The sequence below is a fragment of the Protopterus annectens genome, chromosome 14.part0 (genome assembly GCF_019279795.1).
Source record: "Protopterus annectens isolate FY-2018-M chromosome 14.part0, PAN1.0, whole genome shotgun sequence".
Taxonomy (NCBI): domain Eukaryota; kingdom Metazoa; phylum Chordata; order Ceratodontiformes; family Protopteridae; genus Protopterus; species Protopterus annectens.
In genome coordinates this window covers 292865125-292885986 of record NC_056748.1, presented here as the reverse complement: position 1 = coordinate 292885986, position 20862 = coordinate 292865125, and the positions used below count along the sequence as shown (strand labels likewise).

The 20862-nt window shown below is 38.8% G+C and overlaps 1 protein-coding gene across 1 annotated transcript in view; it reads right to left on the bottom strand.

Moving 5' to 3' along the window:
- Nucleotides 1-20862, bottom strand: part of CPXM2 (carboxypeptidase X, M14 family member 2) — a 1728300-nt gene that overhangs the window by 1409058 nt on the left and 298380 nt on the right. The window lies entirely within an intron of this gene.

The window sequence follows — 20862 nt, the reverse complement described above, 5'->3', positions numbered from 1 at the left end:
AGAAATAACATAGTCTGTCCATCCTTATGTATGCAGAATCTGATAATGACCACTATTGGTCCAACGCTAAAATCTGAGCCCGGACTACTGTAACATCCTTAGTTGTGAAAACGTCAATCCTGCCCAAAACCTTACTGATGCTCAAAAGAACTTGTTTGTGAAAGTATAACAGTACTAGTAGTGCTTGGTACTGTGATGCAAATGAAAACCATGCTGTGTATGAGGAAAGTAGTGTGTTTTCAATAATGTAGGCAAGAATTTGGCATTGTATATTCTTTCTCAAGTATTTTAGACAGGGGAGATAGTATGACAGTTGGCCTGTAAGTGGACAGGTCAGTGGAGTTTCCACTCTTATGTAAAGGAAATATGTAGGATTTTTTTCTACAGAGTGGGAACATATCTTTCCTTAATGGTTTTAGCTATTAAGATGCATTCAACTGGTAAGTTATGGAGGACAGTGGTGGTAGGTTTCAAAGTTTTAAATACTATCTCTCTCTCTCTCTTAGAATATTAGAAAACAATAAGTCTTTCAAACTACATTTAAAAGATCACCTACAAAATAATTGACTATGATCCTGCATTTCTCCTAGGATTACTGAAAGGCTGTTTATTCTCAGCCATTTTCCTTGAGCTCACTTCTCTCTGTACAGCCTCTGTACTCAATAAATGCCTCTCATACTCCCAGTGTGACTACAAATTTGGTTATTGCTCTTTGTACTTCAAATAACCTGCAATCTGCTTTTATTTTCTTGCCCTCAGCTATAACACCATATAACATTTCATTGTACTATTTCCATCTCAGGTGTTAAAAAAACTTTGATCTAACATGCATGTATGCTAATTGCCTAAAATATAATGACCATTGCTTTACTGTTTGCTTATTTTATTGTGGATATTCCCTCCCTATGCCTCTGCTGAAAAGGGGCAGCTTGTCTACCCAGTCAGACCATTCCAGGGAACAAATGCAATAAATAAATAAATAATGCACCAAGGTTTTCCATTCTGTGACAAGACAGGCCAGGACTAAGATCAGTCACAAATATTTATGCACATTTCAGGGCATCACTTCTGTTTTAAAAACCCAGGAATAATCAGGTTAATATCAATTTCTTTCTACAGAAAAACATTATATAAGGTTATATTAGTTTCTTGCTTTCACATAGTGAAAGTAACCAAAGCTTTTTTTTTTTCACACCATCCCAGTAATCAAAATCTTAAATCCAGCCATCCATCCTCAACCGCTTTTTCTCATTTTGCACATGGGGCCGGGGTGCCAGTTAAACAGTGACAATCATCTCAAGCCAAGGCTTACACCACCGGGTGCAAAATCATAAGTACATCATAGTCTGTATATGCATGTCTGCATCTTTTCACAGTTCTGGAAAGCTGCGTAAACACTGCTACAATCACATTACAGATTATGGGTTATTGCCTGATCTGCTCTGAAGTAGCTCACATTCAGAGGTGGTGCACTTAGAAAAATGTACACAAATAAATAGCTTTCATGTATTTGGTATTTTTACTTAATCCACCTGTACCTTTACAGCCCTTCTTCCTTGGAATCTTACATAGGTCAGGGTGTTCATATGGTCTTCCGGATTTAGACTTGTCCAACTGGGGACTGGGACTGCCCTGTACCTAGTTGAAAGTCAGACATAGCAAGGGGAGATCGTTTGTTCCACTTTTAGCGAGCTACCTGTGGTTGGGGATGCAGAGGTATGCTCACCTATGGCCATCCTGATATATAACAGCACTAACTATTACGGGGATTTCCTATATTGTGACCATGTTCATTCTTCATATCTACAAGGGTGGGAGGTTGGTCTAATGGTTAAGGTGCTTACCTTAGAAACACAAGATGCAGGGTTTGATTCTCACATGGGGGTAATTGGCTGGTCTTAAAATGGTCCCCGAGGACAGTTAGCCTAGTACTAATCTATGAATCTATGAATACATATACCTATAAATAAATAAATATATATATATATATATATATATATATATATATATATATATATATATATATACATATATACATAGACACACACACATCTATTTATCTAGTTAGATGATGTTAATAAAATGTAATAAAAAAGAACAGAAAAGAAACATTGACAGAGATGGCCATTCACCTTTAAAAAATAAAGATAATATGCTACTTTTATTCAGTACAGGCAAGTAAGTAGCAGAGAACACATGTAGTTTTCACTTTTTTTATTAAGTGAGTTATAGTCAACACTTATCTTGTTTAGAACAATAGATGCAAAGAAAGCAGAAATGTAAATATAACAAAATAGGGAAGTAGTGTGTGATAGTGTGAGATGGGCATCTTGAAGATGTTAATGATGGATGTTGAAGTGTGATTGTTTTTAAAAAGTCTGGAGAAGATGTTATAAAAAATTCTTTACAGAAAGGAAGAGAATGTACTTATATAAAATAAATTAATACTTTTTGTGGATAATTTCAATGTCCACTTCAAAAGGGAGTGTGACTAGGCCTGTAATAGATCTAGCAGTCATTATCCTCATTGTACTCAGCCAACATATTAAGAGACAAACTTGCCTATAACTTTACAGCTCAGCAAGCTCCTGCCTGGTGCCCTGTAGAGTTCTAGAGCAGCAGAGAGACAAAGAGAGACTTTGGAGTGATTAAGTATCATTTTTCTGAATTTTCTTGCTGCCTTTAGCTAATTCTGCCTAAAACGCCAGTTTTCTAGAGTTTCTGTGATTTAAAAAGCTTGTTTCAGCTACATATTGTACTTAATTTACTGCCTGCACTTTAACAAAGTCGTTTTTGTGTTTAAATTACCTGTTTATCTGTTGTAGGCTACACACTCAAGTGTGATAGCCATTTCTGTGCATTTAAAGTGTTTTTTTTTTTATTGTATCTGCTTTATTTTCTGAAAAAAAAAAAAAATATATATACTTGTTTTCCCGCATTGCTAAGCTAGTATAGTCCAGTTTTCAGGTTAGTGCTGAATTCAGGGTTGTGTTACAAGTTTCTGTGTTTGCCCATACCTTACTTGGATAGAAGGAAGTTTCTCTATTCACTGTGAGAGAGGGAGCTTTGAGCAGCCTATCTGTCCCTGGAGGAGTGGTTTCAGCCCAGAAACTAGTAGTTTATTGGCCATTTTGGGCTAATTTCTATCTCTTTCATTTCCCTGCTATAAAACCCGCATTTGCACGGTTTTGAGCACCAGCCACCAGCACTGGTTAGCTAGGGTATAACTATTCCCGGCTCCACAAAGTCTACTCTTCAATTTTTCCCTTGGAACTAGACAAACGTTCAACTTAAGCACTCAAACCATTCACTTTTCATACTGGCACTTGCTCAAAACTCATAGCAAGCACTAATACACCTTAGCACTAGACCCCCCCCCATACTTCATAGAAGGACAAGGCTCTCTATTCTACCTTACCAGCCAATCAGTAAAACAGTTCACTGTACCTATCCAAGCATGTCCAAATGGTAGTTTCAGGTGTACTCTCAGGTCCAATTGGTGAATCTGGGCATTTTGAGGCAATGTTACAATTGCCTCATGTACACAGAGAACCCTCTCCTCCTTCCACCAAATACTAATACATGTGAGAGATGTAATTATACAGTCCAACTGGAGGCTATGTTCTCTCAACCCAAGACTGGACCAGGCAGTCAAGAGGAGAATGGAATGACTTGCCTCACACCACCAGTCTCACATAGACCTATGAAACCAGCACCGGAAAAAAAACACACATAAATACACAAAAACATACCCGGAAGCTCTAAATAAAAATCTGCAGAAGCAACAGAGACCACCAAAGCAGACATCCAAGCAACCTCCACCCCCCAACACAGACCATGAAACACATACTTCACAAAACCAGTGTGCCACACAATAACATACCCAATACATTAGTAATAGGTGACTCTATAATCAGGCATACTGATGTCCCACTCACTAGGCTGTACAAGGAGAAGGTTACTGTTAGCTGCCTGTCGGGTGTCAGGATCTGCCACATAACACAAGCAGTCAGGTCACTCCAGACCAAGTACAAATATGACTCTGTCATTGTCCATGTTGGTGTGAATGACCTGAGCCGTACCTCCCTGGACTACTGAAAAGAGACATGGAGGAGCTCTCTGATTATGTAGCCCAGGCCGGTATGACCCTGATCCTGAGTAGCATCCTGCTCTCACCAAGAATGATATCACGGTATAAAGAAAAAAATATCAATTTCAACACTTGGCTAAACTTCTGGTGTCATTCAAAGGGGATCCAATGTCTGTCAGCCTGAGATGACATGCTCGACAAGCCATGCTGCTTTATTAGAGATGGCTTGCACCTGTCACCCTTAGGCTTTCGAATACTGGCCAAGGCTCTTGCCACCCCCATAGTTCCTTTTTTAGGCAAGTCTCAAATGACAAACCCACAGCCATAAATAGCACAAGTAACAAAAAACTGAGGGTAATGCTACTCAATGCCAGAAGTCTAAACCTCAAAATGCGCACACTCGAGGCACTCTTCAGTATCGATATATGTGCAGTAACAGAAACCTGGTTTAAGGCTCCAGAGAGCACCCCAGCACTACCAGGCTACAACTCATACCATACATTTTGGCCACAAAACTCAGACTGAAATACAAAAGGCGGGGGAGTATCCATATTCATCAAGGATATCCACACCTCCAGGTTAGTGGCACAGCACGATGCTTCAGAGATCATCTACATGCAACTAACAGTGGGCAAAATGGCCATTCAAATTATAGCTTGCTACAGATCACCCACCATGTCCCAGGACCCCCACTTTGCATTCCTGGAAACACTGGGAAACATAAAGGTCCTACCAAACACTCTGATATTGGGTGATTTCAATTACCCAAACATTAACTGGGGGAACTACTCAAGTACAAAGTCCCTTTCCCAACATTTCCTAGAATTTATAAACTCAAATGCCCTGGATCAACTGGTCAACACCCCCACCAGAGGTGCCAACATATTGGACCTGGTCATCACCAACATGGGTGACCGGTGTTCCACACCGGAGGTCAAGCCCTTGCTGGTTAGATCTGACTATAAACTAATCACGCTGGATATCCACATTCTGCCACCACCCCCGGTCAAAGAAACCACTGTGAAATACTTTTCAAAAGCAAACTTCACGTTACTTAAGACCAAGGTGGGACGTTTCAAAGCCCCCATGCTAAAGGATAATGCTGTCCAAGCTGCAAAATCCTTTACTAATGCACTCTACGGGCACCTACAAGAATGCATGGATCATGCTATCCCAAAGAAAACCAAGACTCACTCCTCCAAGAAAAGGAAACCAGTCTGGTGGACCCCTGTCATAAACAAGCTATACAATAGAAGGAGGAAACTAGTACAGAAAAGAGTAAAATCCCAAGAAGGGAAGACATCCCTGATCAGTATCAGCAAGAAACTACTTTCCCTCATAAAATCATCCAAGACTAGCTTCAACTCTAAAGATAACCATAAGGCATTCTTTAGCTATGTCAAGAATCTAAGTGGCAATTCTCAGATCTGCTCGGAGTTAGTGCAGAATGGCACAAAATACACTGAACCGACCGATATAGCCAACATCCTGGTAGACAGGTTCAGTGCAAACTTCACCCCCCTCTCAGCCCCAAAAGGGCCCATAACTATACCAGAAGAATGTAGTGCCCTTGAAATCACAGACACTCAGGTTAAAACAGCCCTCTCCAAAGCCAAAAACACAGCATCAATGGGACCGGATGGTGTCCCAGGCTGCATCCTAAACAAGCTCAAAGATGAACTAACCCCTCACCCAAACACACGGTTTAAACTTAGCCTCTCCACAGGCTATGTGCCCACAGAGTGGCGCACAGCAATGGTTATTCCACTCCACAAACGTGGAGCCACAATGGACCCTGGGAACTATTGTGCTATAAGCCTGACTAGCTTGGTCTGCAAAGCTATGGAGCACATCATCATGGATCTCATTAACAGAAACACTGGACCCTAACCAGTTCGGCTTTGTTAAGGGCAGATCATGCCTCCTAAACCTGGTGGACTTCTTTGAGACAGTTACCAAGGCTATAGATGAGGGAAAGGTCATCCACACAGCCTACCTAGATCTTGCAAAGGCCTTCAACACCATTCCCCACTCAGGTATTATAGACAAGCTCACCAGTCTGAACATAAACCCCTAAGTCATGAGATGGGTTGCCAACTGGCTCATGGACAGAACCCACATGGTAAGAGTTGCGGGAGCTAGGTCTGACTCTAAACTGGTTAAAAGTGGCGTTCCCCAGGGCTCAGTCCTAGGACCCCTCTTGTTTGGCATATACTTCTTAGAGGTACAGGCAAGCACAGGAGGACTATGGCTTACCAAGTTCGCAGACGACTGCAAACTAGGGGCTATAATTGACTCTCCGGCTGACACAGACATCCTCCAAAAGGGTGTCACTGGGACAGATACCTGGTGTCAAAACCATGGCCTCAAGCTAAATGACAAAAAGTGCATAGTCATTCCCTTTGGAAAAAACAAAGTACCCACAAACTACCACATTGGTGGTAGCCCCCTAAATACAGAAGACATAATAAGGGATCTGGGGACCCAAGTAGATAGTAAGCTATCCTTTGATATTCACATTGCCAAAGTGGTTAGAAAATCCTTCTATGTGGCCCACCTAATCACAAAAGGGTTTGCATCCAGATCGAAAAAGGTCATTGGGCCCCTCTATGCATCACTCATCAGACCCATCATAGAGTACAATGCCCCATTTGGGATGTACCTTACAAGACACATGCAACAACTGGAAAGATCACAGAAGTACCTCACCAAGGGGATCACTGGCCTGGCAGATGCCCTATGCAGTTTGACTGAAGAAACTCCAGCTGTACTCGGTTGCATACCACCTACTCAGAGGTGATCTCTGCCTGACATACAAGGCCATGTCCAACCCAGAATTTATGGACATGCTCCACCTAAAGAAAATCATATCCCCTCGAGCCACATGCTCCAGGGATCTAAGCCTCACCACAACAATAAATAAGACGTGCTGCAGGGATAGATTCCTGTCCCGAGAGACTTCCCATGCTCTGGAACAAGATTCCAATCTACATTAGGCAGAGCTCCTCGCTAACCCTCTTCAAGAGAAACCTTGATGAGTGAATGGAAAACAGAAAGTTTACCCCAGGGATCACTTCAATGGCTCTGCTGGACAGAGGCACAGGGAACTAATCTAAGGGGGCATCGAAAGCCAACACATTCTGGCAAGGCTTATAAATGCCTTCAGGCAGATAGCCTAGTACCTACCTATGAACCTATGAACTCCAGTGTCTCTCACCTAATTTTCCCCAACTTATATATGCACCCATACCATCCCATACTATTATGTCTGGGCATGATCCTGAATGCTCTACAAGGCAATACAAAACGTGCCCCATGGGTGGTGATAATATGCCAGGCTCCCTTCTTGTCAGCACCAGACACTGCCTACTAAGCTTATTCAACCTCAGCCTCTCCACTGAATTCCTACCAGAGGAATGGAAAACTGCAGTAGTCAGTCCATTCCATAAGGTAAGATCTACTATTGAGCCAGGAAGTTACAGACCTACAGTATAAACCTCACCAGCCTTATCTGCAAAGCAATGAAACACATCATTATGGAGCTTTTAAACAAGAATATAGACAGTGTGCAAGCCCTTAACCCAAGTCAGTTTGGGTTTTTTAAAGTTAGATCTTGCCTCCTGTTCCTTGTGGGCTTCATTGAATATGTCACTAGTGCATTAACCTTAGGCAAAATGGTTCTCACTTCCTACTTGAACCTGACTAAGGAGCTTGATACCACCCCAAACTTTGACAGGCTAATCAAACTAAATACAAACCCCTGTATTACCCACTGAACAGCATACTGGGTAACTAAGAGAACCCAATATGTTAGTCTGGGAGGCACCCTCTGATGTCAAGGCTGAAATTAAGGTCTTGTGGTTAAGCAAGCCTGGGGCTGTCATTAACTTTCTTTTTCATTTTCAACTTCTTCAGAAGGGACTAACATGGACAAATAAGTAGTGCCTGGACCCCAGCCTAAAACTAAATGTCTCAGGTAAAATTGGACATCCATGTACCAACCACATAGGTGGCACCTTTTAAAAGTTGGCACCTAGGCACTTTCCTTGACAACAACTTATCCTTTTATTCATGTATCATGTACTTTTAGGAAATACTATTACCCTGCCAGATTAATCACCAGGGGTATTTCTTTCAGAACTGTTCATCTTTATCACCAGGCTAAAGATCTCCTCACCCCAAACTGCTCCAGAGCCAACCTTCACAATAATTATCTACATTCCTCTCTACCTTAGCAACTTTATCAGCTCTAGCCAGGCCTAACTTATAACTAAAGCTAGACTCCTCCCTATAACCTCTCTAACTCTTAATCTATTTTTTTCTTTCTATTACCCCTGTCTCTTATATTTAATACAGTTCTCATAATAAAAGTAACTTGACATTTTTTCTTCACTCCCCTATCCTTTTTATGCTAATCTAACATAACTATCTCTCACCTCAAAGCTTAGTGGACATAGTCAACTGAAGCATAAATCTTAATAATGGGACATTATTTATTGGACCTTTTTCCAGAGCTTTTCTCCCTGGCCCTTCTGTGAAAATGGGCTTTGCCCAGTCAGACTTTCCTAGTCAACAAAGACAAATAAATAAACAGATGTAAAGAAATTATTATCCCTCTGTAGTCCTCCCTCAACAGGTCCATAATGTAGTATAATGCTTTCTTTGGTATGTACTTGTCAAAGCATATGACCCACCTTGAGAGACTGTGTAACTTCTTCTCTAAGATATTTAAAAGCATGTTTTCCTTGAGCTACCCAGTTTGCATTGAAGAGTTTTTTCTCTTTTCTGTGTTCTACAGTCTCTTGAGAGGTGACCTCTGAATAGCTTAGAGATCCTTGAAAAATTGAGTTCTATGTGAATCCTGCACAACAGCAAAACTAATAACACTCTCAACATCTGTTCAGGAGATTTTTTACCTTCCACCAGAACATAAATAGGTCCTCTTGCAAGATAAATATGTAGCTCAGGGAATACCCATTTTATAGAATAGACTTTCTTTGAGTGTAAATCAAAGAAACTCCATGACCTTATTTAAGTACAACCTGGATGAATAGAGGTGCAGTTTTAAATATGCTTGAGGTTTGTACCCTCACGCCCTCACTGAGCAGGGTTAACACTAGATGTAAATTAGCCACATCAGTGGGTACCTGTGATTTGGGGTATTGTCGCTAGGCTTTTAATGATCCACTGGATCAATAGCCTAGTATTGATTTATGAAACAATGAACCCATGACAATATAGGGTGCATGGCATCAATCCTGAATCACGGTACATGTGTAAATGGTGAATGCAGGAAATAAAGAATGATTGTACAAAACTGGAAAAAGAAAAATAGAGAAAAAATAAAAATCTGAACTTACATGTTTACAGCTGTAGGTTATAAACCAAATGGGTAAAGAAATTACTCAGACAATTCACAAAGTCATGGAAGCAAATCTTAAACTAGAATCAAATAGAGGAGCTTTTATAACCAGTGCTTCTATGAAAAGAATATTATAACTCTTCATATAAGTCACTAAATGAATTAAAAGTATCACAACAAACTTTAGAGTAGAACAGACATTTAGTATTTATTTTATTTTTATTTTTATTTAACATTTGTTGACTGGGAAAGTCTGACTAGGACAGAGCCTGTTTTCAGCAGAGACCCGGGGAGAAACCCTCCAAATCCATGTCTTTGAAATGTGGGAGGAAACAGGAGTACACGGAGTGAATGCAGGGAGGACATGCAGAATCTGCACAGAAGGCACCCCAGCTGAGAATTGAACCGGAGAACCTCTTGCAGTGAGGTGACAGTGTTAACCGCTGTACCCATGCGCCACTTTTCACCCTGAAATTAAGACAAAGCATACATGATGAATTGGTAGGCATGTGATCGATGGAACAAACTGTACAATGGAGAAAGAAAACTGGACTGGAATTCTGTTACTAAGCTGCAAATTGCATCTAAAGCAATAATGAAATTAATATTAGGTGAAAAGCTATCATTGCTCTAGTAGATACTGTCCAAGTATTTTCCAAAAATACTAGAAAACAGTTGGGGTGCAGAATGACAATGATTGAACTAGAAACAAATGTTAGCCCAAAATTCAAGGAAGGGTAGTGTCGTGTAAAGAGGGACTGATTGGTCTGAACTAAAAACACAAGTGCTTACAAATGTAAAAAAGGAAATATCTGCATGTCTGAACATGTCATGTTATTGTCACAGTACGAGTAATGACTGCAAAGTATCTCCTAACTTGAATAAAGATACAGTAATTTCACATCCATAATATCAGGAGTCAGATGTTAGAAGTTACTGTAGCACAGAACTGGGCACAAAAGGAAATGTAAGAGACATTTTAAGATTTGCTTAACCGAGATACATAAACAATTTTCCTGTATAACTGAATGATTTTGAAGTGTGGATACATATACTGCCTGGCTGGAGGCAATGGAACAACAATTGAAATTAATTCCTAATATGCAGTTCTAACAAGATGTTATCCTAGTGGCAGAGCAGAATGATGACAAAAAGCTCAGAGACATACTGAGAGCCTTAGCTATGCTGGAAGTGTATAGTTTTTAACAAATAGAAGTGTATGTTTTCAAAAATAATGAGTTATATTTATACTCATAACATGGATGCTTTCAGGGTATCTGAGCTGTCCACAAATTAGCACAGCTCAGCTGCCATTCATGAGGTCATGTAACACTAACACGTGATGACTACAAATGAGCATAAGCAAATAAATGCATTCTCTCACCTGTTTGTGATTCATAGTGGATTTTTCCCACTTTTTCCAAATCATCCAAGACAGATGCGTTACATAAAGGTGAGCCATGCCAATTCTATCTACTTTGCAATCTGTGAAAATGCTTGTGTCCAGCAGTGATTGCCAACCAAGAAGGTGGCGATATAGGCATAGCAAAACCTATTATAACTTTGATAATCATGAGAAACATAATAGGTTCAGGGTGGACAGGGACATTATAAAGGTCTTATTGGGTATGTAAGTCCTCCATAGGGGTACTAGAGGAATGCATTTACTTTCTATTTCTGTGGACACTAAGGTATTTATAGCCCTCACTATACTTGTCCCTGAGATCATTCAGAGGTGGAATGGAGACACAATGGGTAACTCACATGCTACTGCCTTGAGGGTACTATAGCAGTTCTTCGATAGATGTTTACTAGGCTAATGACTACAAAGATCTGTATAAGCCTAGCCATGCATCCTAAATCTCTGACAAGTTCTGGTAACCTTGATGAGTATACGCTGTGATTTGGGAGGTGAAATATTTACAAGCAGAGGCCTGGGAGATGAACCATTTACAGGCTGCTTGGATCTTTTAGAGACACAGGTAACAAACCAGGGATGAATTTCCTGTTCCACATCCATTTGAATTGGGTTAGGGAGGAATTCTGTGCCACAGAACTGGTAGTCTCTAGGATACATACCTTCTCTCAAACAGGTCCTGTTTATATCACAGACAAGGTTTAAGTCTTTAGAATGGGCAATTCTGGTGTTGTTTGTTTTGTAGTTTATCAGAGTGGGATCTGACAATTCCTTGTATGCCAGACATAGATCTTCCCTCAGTAGCCTGTAGGAGACAGATTACATCAATAGGGCCTTGAGGCGGTCTGCATATGACATGTTATTTATGCCCTGTATTGTTTTAGTGAGGAATCTCTGTGGACATTCCAGTTGTTGGATATGCCTCGATAGCTACATACCAGAGGGGGGCATTATACTCAATGATAGGTCTGATAAATGCCAAATACAGTGGAACAATAACTTCCTTAGACCTAGATGCCATACCTTTGTTTATAAGTTGTGCAACATAGAATGATTTCCTCATGACTGTAGACACGTGATGGTCAAAGGCTATATTACTGTCTATGCGTGCTCTCAAGTCCTTGACTACTGCATCAGCTCTTAGGGATGTGTTGTCAGTATGACAGCTACCAGGAGTGGATGGCTTCCTGAAGGATACTATTATATATTTTTTGGCATTTAGTTTTAGTCCATTGCTCTGGCACCAGTTGCTTGTCTGTGTCATTCCTTCCTTGAGAACATTTGTGTCAGTGGAAGATTCAATGACAGCTCCTAATTTGAAATCATCTGCAAATTTAGTCATCCAGAGGCTATTGACATTGGCCTTGACTTAGAGGAGTAAATTCAAAAATGATCAGTTCCAGGACTGATCCCAGAGGGACTCCACTTGTGGCTGGCCTCTTTGTAGAGGTAGACTCCCCACTTCTAACTTCCTGGGTCTTGTTTGTAAGCCAGCTGGCTATCCGCTATGTAATATAAGGGATTGTATTTAACCTCTTAAGTTTGTCAACAATGCCTGTGTGGGGGTTGTGTCAGATGACTTGGCCAGGTCAAAGTAGGCAGCATGAACCATTTTGCCCTCATCCATTGCTTTAGTGACCTTCTCAAAGAAGCCCATCAGATTGATTAGGCACAACCTGCTCTTGATGAAACCAAATTTGGTTGGGTCTAGTGTCTGGAGGTTTTCTATATCATTATTGATCACTTCCATGAAAATATTTGTTCTGCATGGGCCTGGATTGCATACAGTAGGATACAGACTTGTGGTCTTCAGACTGCACACACAGCAGTTGACTGCAGTGAGATTAGAACCCCTACCTAACTAGTTACACAAGTTAGAGATCTCACTACTTAATGCAAGTGACATAGCACATGTGGGGGTCGATATGTCTTTATCCTCATGTCATCTCTGGACTGAACCAGGGCTGTGTGTGCCTTTTATGGGGTGGCACATTTCTGTAAGGTGCTTGGTGCAATAGATTGCATTCATGTTACAATTAGGGTCAGTTATAGTCCATAGGGGAAGTATTACCACAATAAGAAGGGCTACTACTCCATCAATTGTCAAGTAGTATATGATGCATGGGGGTATACCACCAACGTGTCTGGCAAGCATCCTGGCAGTACACATGATTCCCATATCTGGCAGAATAGCTTACTCTACCAAAATTGGGTCATATGTATTACAGTTTGCACAACCATTCAGTGTAATCTCTGTCCAACTAACCACATTTGGCACACCTTGTCACTGCAAACCACTCAATAGCTTATGAAAGTTCCTTATCACACAGACAGGCATATGTATTTATACAACCCCCCCCAAAAAAAAATAATACAAAAAATATTCCTGCTGCTCCAATGAAAGAATGATTAACATTCAGATGTAAAACCTCTGAAAATATAGCTATGGCAAGGCAAAGCAACTGTAGCAATTATAAATAATAAAAACAGAAATTATTATTGCAGATCATTTTTATGCAAAATATAATTTAAATTGGAATGTATTTCTTTAAAAAACATGTATATGACAAAGTATATTTGGTTAAACCAAACTTGCCAATAATAACAGTACCTGCGCTAATGTCTCTGCTAGTAAACTGGGTTTGGTTAAGGTAGTGTCACACCCCAGAAAAAAATGGTTCTAAAGCTGAGAACCACAGCCCTGCTCATACTATCTATATTCTGTTTCTGGCTCTTCTAATCATGTCCACACCTACATATTAAGGCATAATGCTTCAGTCCCAAGTTGGCCTGATAAGGAAACCAACGTCATGGTCTACCTTCTAAAGGATGTCTACTTGGAAAGTATTGAGGCATGCACTAAAGGTAGTAATTGGACAAAATCAATATCTGGCATGAGATGTAAACCCTGGCAGTGATCATCCTCTCCATCCAGCAGTTCCATTACAGGTATGATAACCTGGAGAAGAACAGGCTGGACCAGATGGCTTAGTGTGTTGATCAGGTAGCGGCAGGAAGGCCGTAGTTCTATAGTATGTATACATTTTTTCAGGGGGGAGTGGTTTCATGATTAACATACATTAAACATAGATTGAAAATATTACAAGGTTAAATAATTGAAGGCATTTGCTAGAGCAAATATGTGTACCTGCAAGAAGGTATGTTTTGTTATTACAGTAAAGAAAAAGACAACATAAAAATATCTGTACACACATTTACATCTGAATACAAAGATATGGAATGTTTAATAGATAATATAATTGTATCAATACAAACATATGTATGTGTAAAGTAACAATCTGCACACACACACACACACACACACACACACACACACACACACACACACACACACACACACACACACACACACACACACACACACACATACACACACACACACACACACACACACACACACACACACACACACACACACACACACACACACACGTACACACACACACACACACACACACACACACACACACACACACACACACTTACACACACGTACACTTACACACGTACACACGTACACACACACGTATATACACACACACACACACACACATATATATATATATTTAACAGCTTAGGAAACTAAAACTTTCATGACTTGCTGCATTCTTCTGTGTATCTGCACATTATGGCTAAACGAAATTCAGACATTATCACATGCAAAGGATAATATTTAAAAAAAAAACTTTATAACAAAACTGCAGTTTTTGTAAGAAACAGTTAGGAGAAAATTAACAAAGTATGAAAATTCAGATGCTAATATATATTTGATCAAATGCATGGTCATCAAGCACTGACATGAATGCAATGGCTTCAAAATAATAACTGCATACGTACATATTAATGACAAAAATCAAGTGAAACAAAAGTAAACAAGAATTTCTTTACAGCTGAAGCAGAGATCTTGTATACAGGAGACAACAGAATACATGCTTGGAAAGACTCATTGAGTCCACTGATAAGCCTAGATAAAGCAGAAAATAGTATTGTGTGTTTACTGATTTCATTAATGTGTGTGTAATGCAAGCAAGAGTGATATATGACAGTATTTAAGTGCAGTATTTCGGTTTTTAACTGATTTTACAAGTACTTATAAATGGTGTTCTTACTGCTGTATTGCAAAGAAATGCATATCGGGCATAAATATGATCATTATGTGACTGCAGCATGTACACCCCACTATTACATGATAACAAACACTGTCCTACCTAGTTACTATAAGCACTTGCCAAAGCATCTCATCCTAAAGTCTGCATAAGCACTTCATTTACAGTTTCAAACAAAAGTACGCAGAAGCACTTCTCATACATTCTGTTTTACTACAATAAAGATTTATAAAAATAAAAAGTAAGAAATGGCATACCGTGTGAAGTTGGATGTCAATTAATTGACCGTATTTTCTCTTTTGCTGCCCCCTTTTCTCTGTTCTGTTATTGTTATATTATTATGCATTCCTTTGTCCCAGTTATGGTAATTTTTTTTACAGGTTCAAAATCCATTGGAATGACCAAGGCATGTACTTCTCAGGTTAGGAAATGCTCACACTCTTCCCTTCTGGGGACAGTTTATCTGCATATAAGTGTAACAGCACTTCTCTAATAATTCTTATATAGTTGGAAACTCCTGGACTATGAATACCACCCAACATTTCATATTCTGATCACTTGCACATCAAGAACAGATTACAGAGATTACAGACTAAGACCAAGGAGAACAGATTACAGAGATTACAGACTAAGACCAAGGAGAACAGATTACAAAGATTACAGACTAAGACCAAGGAGAACAGATTACAGAGATTACAGACTAAGACCAAGGAGAACAGATTACAGAGATTACAGACTAAGACCAAGGAGAACAGATTACAGAGATTACAGACTAAGACCAAGGCATGTTAAAATTATCTGGGACTGTATCACAAGCAGTGCTGCATTTATGAGTAGCAAACTTCAAATAAACAACTTAAATAAAACTCTCAACAGCACTACCTCTAAATGATGTGTGAATGCAGGATGTGCCTGGACAGAAATAGTATCTAGAACTACAAAAAACATTACAAAGTCAGAGAAAAGAATTGCATTAGCTAATGTCTTTACTCATTTTGACAAATTTTAATCTATGTGGTCAAAATGTTTCCTACAAGTATGTGTGGAGTATGTGTATAAATTAGTTTGGTAAAACCTAAATAAAAATGAAACAAAAAAGTACAAATAGATGGCTATCAAGCTAATAGTACCATAGCAAGGAAGCATTACATCACATCTGTATTGTATAATAAGACCAACTATCTTAATAGAGCTTTAATATTTTCCAAACACAATCTTTGTTTCATCCACTTTTATACACCATGAAAGTCATTTATATAACTACATTTACTAAACAATTTGGACTGGGTTATTATAAAAATATATTTTAGAAACAATACAATACTGATGCAGAAGTATTTCATAATGCTAGAAAACTGACTCTCCATGGTAATCAACATTTAGGAAATCTTAGTTAAAAGTGTATAATTTAAAGAAAAACATATGATGACATTAGTACTAATATACAAGAGTTTGTATACATAATTAGCAGGATGAGTGCAGCCCCCCACAAGGGGGATGCAGGGGGGCTTGACCCCTGCAAAAAAGCAAGTTTTGTTTTCTTGTTTAGGTTTTGATGTTCCAGCTTTTGAATGTTCTTAGTTCAATATTATATTGTTTCCTATTGAGAACATTCGATGTTTATATAGGGATCCATCTACAGATATAGATAAATAGATATATGCACTCAAACACACACACACGCGCGCGCGCGTGTGTGTGTGTGTGTGTGTGTGTGTGTGTGTGTATGCATGCATTTATATAAAAATATTATTTGAATTAAGCTCCATATTCCAGAAAATGACTTCCAACTTGTCATTAGGCATCTATTATTCTTCAGGACTGCGTTACTCTCACACTATTTTTCATAAGATTTTAGGCATGAACTTCTATTGAATGAACTTGTTAGACTGCTGCACTCTGGGGACTAACAGGTACTCCTATAAGTTTTAATGTTTTCCTTCTTCCATGGAGGTGGTACTGATAGCCATTTCAGATGATCAGGTCAAATTTGATTAATAATATTAATGTATCTTGTCATAAATAGTCCAGGATCTAGGTGCAGGGAAGACCAACATCAGCATTATTTCCTGAATAGATTCTGTTTGACCTAGAATGACATTGCTGTGAAATATGCAACTACAAGTTGAACGTTTTGAAATGGGGCAGGGGGTTGTTACCCACTCCCAAGTTAAGATGACTTAGATGTGACAGTGTTTAGTATATCATTATGACATCAAAGATGCAAACAAAACTTCCTGAATCAGGGTTGTGGGGCTTTGCCCATAACCACAAAAAAAAAAAGATAATTAACAATCATTTTATGTGTCATTCAAACAATTCAACTCATAGTTCTGCATGTAGGCCAAGAGGCTAATGGAATGTCATACTAGAATCCTAGCTTAAAATCTTAGGATTCATTCAGCTACCAGCAATCATTTCTGTATATGATTCTTACTTTCATGAAGTCTCGATTCTGGTGGATTAGAAACTCCCTCATTTACTCTGAAACAGTTGAAAGGCATATCATTTCAGGTATGCATTTCATATTTAACAATAGTGTTTGACAATATCTAGTAGTGTTATATTTACATCCGTTTGCTAAGATTGATAAGTATGTATGCTTTATACTTAGGGGTGGATCTAGCACAAAGCATCCTAGCCAGTGGCCTAGGTCCTGATGCTGGCTGGAGGGCCTGGCCCAGCCATAAAAATTATTTAAAAAAATTATCAGAAATATTTCAAACAAACAAAAAAACAGTTAACCAAATTTATTGCTGGGCTCATTGAGATCTTGCTGCTTCTCATTCACTGGCTCTACGTCCCTCATTGGGCACAGATCCAATAAGAGACATCAGGGAATTTGACACTATAACTTAAGCAGGATGAAGTTGTCACATGTTTAACTGAGTAAGTCAATCCAGTAAACCGGTATCATAGTGATCCTGCAAACAGTTACAATCCAAGAGTGAAGTCGGCATTATCAGGTGAAAGAATGCAAGATTGTGATCCAGGTTAGGTGAATTTCATGCAATAGCACTGTGATGAGTAATCATTGTCCAGAAGGTTATTTTGCACTGAGAAGTACAAGAAGAAGAGAAGCACTGAGATTGTGAAATGCCCCAGACAGAGGGATTGGCTATTTAAGTGATTTGCTCAGAACAAAACCCTGTACATTATGTGTAGGAGACAAGAGATGTAATACTCCACTCCAACTACCATACCTTTATTGTTTTCTATTTTATTTTAGTTTGTTAGTTATTGCTAAAGCACTCAGGATTGAAGTTAGTCAGTGTCAATCATTACAGTTTCACAGTTTTTGTCTTTCACAAAATGCATGTTGATGCAATAACAATTCTGTTACCTTTGTAAGCTAATTATAGCGGCCTGCTCTTATCTGTCTTTGTTATCTGAACATCTTTAACTTTTCTTAGGTTTTATGCACTGTCCTGTTACAATTCACTCAACCAGACAGTACTTTGGCACAATTAGAAATTTAGATTGGACTCCTTAGTTGTCCCCTACACTACAGGTCTAGTAACTACATCTGAGCCAGAAGTGTTAATGTTTTAAAGATGGAAATGAATAGCAGTAAATGTGCATCCTTATGTGAGGCCTGTTCTTTCAATGTGATCCTTAGTTTCCTTAAGGTCGACAGTGTGTTTATTATTTAGCTATGAATTAACTGGACAGCATGCAGTCTGAGTTTAATATTTTAACTTTGAATACATTTTTAATTTAGCCTGTTTTTTTTTTTGCAAGTAGACAGGTGTAAAATGCATTGTTTGTCTAGCACTTAGTGCAGATAAGTAAGGCTATGAGCTGTTAGATTTGTTTCCTCTAGTACATGGTTTGATTCCTTCAGCCTTCATTTGCCTTCTATGTAATTCTTTTAAATTACTTTACCAGACAGTACACCTTGGCTACTCCTGAAAAAGGGCATGTATGTTCAATGGGCTGTCCCAAGATGTTGGAAAATACTTTGCACATTTGTCTTTTCAATTCTTGCAGCCTTCACATAGACTCTAATTAGCACTTCACTGTTTTTGCTATTTGAATATGAATCACTGGCATGTCTCTTGCTGTTTAATGGTTTTCATAATTACTCTTCTATTTAGACTGTGCTTCACATAGATGGATTTTATAGTTTGATACCAGAAAAGTATACGTAATTTATGTCTTCATAACAATAAAGGGAGTACACTATCAACAAAAATGGCTATAACTCCTGGTGGGGTTGGGGGGGTTTCTGTGGAAGAAAATGCTTTATGCTCTTTTCATCTTATCATTTTTAAACAGTTTTTAATCTGGCTTTGCAAGACTAGCGTGCATGTATGTGTCAGTTATGAAATCAAATGTAAATACATTTGTTGCTGTGCATTTGTGTGAAACAAATTTGAACTGTAGCTTTGGCTATTATTATTCCTATTAATTTTTTTGACACAGATATCTGAGAAGGATGCAGTCAACAATGTAGCTATAATTGCAGTGTTAGGTGGAAGTCTGTGTATAAAAATGACCAACCCTTCTGAACTAATAAAGTCAATAGGTTATTTGTCTTTGCAGTACCAGTTTGCATTTCTCTAAAGCAAGATAGAATACTTTACTGTGGCCATTTTTGTCATAATCAGGCATGTGTTGTGTACAAAGTTGACAAAATGGGAGCTTAACTGTTGAATACAGATAATGGTGAATTATAATGACAGCAGTTTGAATGGCCTTTTATGGCTGAAATGTTCTCATATGGGTGCCTTTTGTCATTATTGGTTCATACATTTTGTTTCACTGCTTAATGGGAAAAAATTTTCACAACTACAAATTTAAAAAGCACTTTAACAAATGCTGCTATATTAAACAAGAAGTATAATATATTAATATAAATATATTTAATCATTGTAAAAGTATAGAAGAAAATAGTATGTACCCTGACAGGTCTGAAATGTGCCCATGGTAATTGAGGAGAGACTGACAAATAATGGAACACTGGAATAGCTTGGGGAGAGGGCATGGTCTGGCTCATTACATTGAATATGGCATCTTTTAACCATGATCTGCTCTATTTATACTAATTATCAGTACCTAAGCCACAGTGGTGCAGCGGTAGCATTGTCGCCTCACAGCAAGAGGTTCCCCTGTTTAATTCTTGGCTCGAGCGCCTTCTGTGTGGAGTCTGCATGTCCTCCCCATGCTCGAGTGGCATTTGAAAGACATGCGTGAATGGGCGTGCCTTTGTTGAAGGTTGGGTGTTGGGCTGCCACCTCAGTACCATAAAAAATCAACTGCCAATCATTAGCGGACAGGAGTTCCGCTGTGGCAACCCCTAACAGGGAAAAGCCGAAAGAAAAAACATCAGCACCTAAATGAATATGAAACCAACCTGAGTTAATTTATATAGGCAGTCTGTAAAATGCAATTTGTAGTATAAATTTGAGTTTGAAGGATTTTTTTCTTTTATATCACTACAGAGAAACATCTCAAAGGAGGACAGTAAAATGGAGCTGTTAGTCAAAAAACCATTAAAGAAAGGGCTAATTAGTTCGTGTTGTAAAGTTTTGAAATAAAAGTGTGATCATGACAGTATAAGAATGGAATATATAATGCATACTCAATAGTAACAGCACAACTTAAAGATAAATCTGAACAGCATGAACACGTTTAATTTCTGAAAGAGGTGAAATATGCCTGACACAATTTTACTCAGGGTAGCAAACAATAACATAAGTAAGGTAAGAAGTTATCCAGTTCAAACAGTGGAGAGATGTGAGTAGTTAATTAAATTCTCAGTTTGGTTAACAGATAGTCAAATAGGCAGTCTAGATCATCCAAGAAGTATTATGTGCAATCATATCTTTGGAAGCTTCTGTAAAACGTGCGTGGGGAATGCTGT